Source organism: Corvus kubaryi, unplaced genomic scaffold (genome assembly GCF_017639235.1).
Source record: "Corvus kubaryi isolate FWS band 111438036 unplaced genomic scaffold, C.kubaryi_AGA036_p1.0 68, whole genome shotgun sequence".
Taxonomy (NCBI): Eukaryota; Metazoa; Chordata; class Aves; order Passeriformes; family Corvidae; genus Corvus; species Corvus kubaryi.
The window spans coordinates 7,970,472-7,974,133 of NW_024582056.1; positions in this window are offsets into that span (position 1 = coordinate 7,970,472).

Here is a 3,662-nt window from a genome sequence, read left to right on the forward strand (position 1 = left end):
CTCGTCTTCACAGATCAACAAGCTGTGAAAGGATCTGGCTTCCTGTTTCATTTCCGTTGAAGTTTTCAAAGTCACACAGGCCGTCTATGCTTCTCCATATCCAAGCCACAAGAAGAAAATTGAGCATAACTCAGCTGTTTATAAAGGTCACACTGCTACATTCCTCTGCATCTCCCAAGTTGCTGCAGGGATGGAGTTTGCAGGGTGTTTTTCAAACTGTGATGTACCACCCATACATGATCTCTATCTCAGCGTTGTCCACAGAGAGTCACAGCCTCTCCCTTTCAGCTCCAATGCCGTGTTAGATTGCTAAGCTCTTAACATTACTTATCATGCAATCAATGTGACTTCTGTAGAAACAGTCGGACCATGAAGAGGAAACAGGTGGTCCACACGAGCATCCCTTCCCTATTAGTTGTGGACATGCTATGTAAAAGCAAAGTTTACACAGATATGGTTAAATCACTTCATAGATACAGTATTTTAAATTGGAGTAAGCAAAGGGTCCTTCGAGAGAGTCTTTCCTTTTCCCTCCTCACTCATTGTTTTAAGTTAAATGAGACAAGTGGTTTCTTACAATCTAAGACTATTAATTCCTTCTTACTTATGCTGTTGGAAGATATACCACAATACCACAGCTTACAAGTTCACTAAATCTAGTCTCCCACTCTAAGAATACCCATAAGTTCTTGTTTCAGCAGGAGAAGCAGCCACTTGCCCTTGCCTCCCAGAGATTCCTACTCTGTTAACAGTTGCTTCACATTTCACATGCATTTAAAAAAAAAGTACAATTACTGCCTCACATTTTCCCTTTCACTAGAATGTCAGTTTCCCTTTTTACCACTTTTATTACAGTATTTTTGTCAATTTAGTTCTAAAATGCTATTTTTCCATTCTCACCCTAGGATCAGGAGTGTTTATTTAAAAAAAAAAAAAAATTGAAAGGTGGTGTTGGGGATAGAACTGTTACCTATATTGCATTTTTTCTGTTTGTTTGTTGGCACCTCAGAAGCTGAAGGCAAAGTCTGCTCTCCCTGCTCCAATCCAAGCCTTGGGCCCCATGACTGCAGGCCTGCTAACACTTCGTATTTCACCATTTACTGTGGAGGACAGAGGAGAGGAACAACAAAGAATTTTCTTTCTTGACATGTTCACTTGCTACCTTTGAATGCTTTCATGCTATTCATGCTCCATGCCAGTGAGCATCCAAAGGCCGCAAGTGAATTCTTAAAGACAGTGTTTAAATGTATATATATATATGTACGCACACATGCACGCGTTTATATGTATATAGGCATATTTTTTTGGTCTGTGTTCTGTTCCCATTAGCAGAACGAGATAGTTCTGAGAGCAGAAAAACTATGCACTGGGTAGAGGACCAGTGCATCTCCAAGGGAAGATCCTGAAAGAAAATTAGTAGGACAGAAGAAAGAAACACTGCACGTGCCCTTTTTTGCCTTCCTTGTTCAGCACTGGGTTTTTGGTTTGTTGGTTTTTTGTGGTTTTGTTTGTTTTTTTGTTTTTAATAAAGCAAAAAAAGCAAGCTGTTTAAATTTTACAGTGAAAATTAACTTTCTTTTCTGCATTGAATTCCCTTTAGTTACCTTAAATTCCTCTATTGTACTTCTTACTTAATTTTGGTCGGGTAGTTTGGTTTGCTCTTGCCATAAACTGTTCTGGGTATTTAGTACTTCCTACTCTTCATCTCTTCTTGCAGTTTCTACATTCTTTAACCCATATACCATAATGCCCAACCAAGCATAGCTGGTTCACCTGGATAACTCTTTAATACCTCTTTAGGCTTTATCCAAGCAGAAAAAGCATGGATTACCTCCCTTTCCTGCTCTGCTGGGGCATAAATATTTGCCCAAGATCTGCATTTCTTCCATACCCCAGTGAGCATCTTTAGGGCATGGTGAAAATGCTAGGACATCTGAACACTGTGGCACGGATCTAGGAACCTGAAGGAGTTTTGGAAAGTGATGCTGTCTTTGCTCCAGCAGGATTAGGTGACAGGCAAAGAAGGGCTCCAGAAGGGCAAAGAGGACAAACCAGGACCTTCTGCACCCCTTCCTCACTGGAAAGCCCCAGCTGAGCCTTGGACCTGGACTAAGTTACAAGAAATACAGCATGAATTCCCCATACACACCATGCACCTTTTTTCTTAAATTAGAAACAGCTAAGAGGTTTATGCAAGATTATGGGGAAAAGAGAAAGACAAACCTTAAGTGGAGATGATGAGTTTGGTATGCTGGAGCCACCTGGGCTGACAGAATCCACAAACCAAGAATAGCTGTGTTTTACTAGTGTTTGTTTGCGTGCCTGCCTATTTTGCACTCTTTATCACATTCCCAAGCTGACAAGGAAATTTCCTTTGTCCACCCCCACACTTCTGCGGTGGGTGTTATCAGACGGCCTCTCCTACCCACGACATTCTCTTGTGTTTCTGTGAGATGCACCAAATGAGCTCTGCACTTGACTTCACCACAGCTCACTGTGGGTGTTCCCCTGCTAACCAGTGATAGGGGAGCTCTTGGTCTTCAGCACCAGCTGGGAAACCCAAACATGACGTGGCACAACATCATCGAGCTCTCTGAAGGTTGGAAACACAAGATGGCCACCTGAGTTTGTCCTGGAGCTGCAGGCACTTCCATCTGTGTTGCTGAGCCCTAGAGCCAACTTCTTACTTTCTTCCTGCTTTCTCTCTTTCTACAGAAGCAGACTAAGGTTACAGAGACAAATATTCCCAACCTCCAGTTGTGTGCAGTCACTTTTGTTCTGCTGTAACGGGTTGTCCTACCATCTCATCTGCTACCTGGAAGAAAAATCACCCTTTCTGGAACCGCTATCCTTATTGCTGACTACTTTCTGCTGCAGCTGGATAGGTGGGGGCAGGAGAGCTGCTGTCCTAGGCAGGTGCTCAGCAGGTTAGTGGTTCAACAGGCACCCTTTTCTTTCTGAAGACTAATAAGGGGAACAGCATCAATACAATTTACATTCTGTATTTTGGAAGAATGAAAGGCACAGAATTGCCTCCTAGTGCCTGGGCTTGGGCACAGAAAATCAACTTGCTGGAGAAGAGGAATCCCTATTACAAAATCTGTGATGGATCTTGCTTTTTAACAATTATTTTAAAATCAAATACTTTGTACTTGGAATAAGAGCCCATATTATGATTTATTTTTATTAAGAAATCAACATGCAAAGGCTCAGCTGTTTCTCCTTCATGCTGAAAGATGTTACTGCCAGAAGAAACAACATACAGCCCATTCGTAGGCAATTTCCTTTTTTTTTCATGTCAAGTGTCAATCCCTGTCTTTGCAACAGCGACTAAATATTTATGTTTCACTGCCAAAAGTGCATAGCAGCAAACTAAAGCTAGCATTTTAAGACTTGTGTGCTATGAGTGACTCACTGAGACTGAGAGCACCCCCTTCCCTGGGGTTCTCCTCTGAAGCAGGAGGAGCAGCTGCTTTGTGCCACCCATAAGAACCACAGCAGTCACCAGTGATGGCTTGTTTTGTACAGGTACAGCAAAACAGGGTCACTGAGGGCAAGAAAGGAGCTCATTCTTTTCTGAGGAAGGAGTCACTCCAGCCCAAAACATCAAATGCCAACAGTGAAAAGAACAAACTTTCTTCAGAGGGAGACTTAGTGACGAG